We start from the raw sequence: 319 nt of genomic DNA on the forward strand, positions 1-319 counted from the left end.
TCTCTTCCCGGCATGACGGTGCTAGCCACGAGGGGCCAGGGTGGGAGTCCATGGCTTGGAAATCAGGCAGGTCTGGCTTCAAACTCCAAGTGACCCAACATGACTGAGCCTCAGTTTGCTCATCTGTAGAATGGGAAACACTGGCTGCCCAGCAGGAAGTGGAGCCACTGCAGACTTTGACTTAAGTATCAAGAGGAGGTGGCGTGCCTCGACCTTTGGGGGCCTGGCTTCTCTCTCCCTTCACACTTGCCCAGGAGAGAGAGACACCAGGAAGGGAGCCAGGCAGGAGAACTCTAAGCCATCCAATTAGATCAGGAGA

Source organism: Trichechus manatus, unplaced genomic scaffold, assembly GCF_000243295.1.
Source record: "Trichechus manatus latirostris isolate Lorelei unplaced genomic scaffold, TriManLat1.0 scaffold00214, whole genome shotgun sequence".
Classification (NCBI taxonomy): Eukaryota; Metazoa; Chordata; class Mammalia; order Sirenia; family Trichechidae; genus Trichechus; species Trichechus manatus.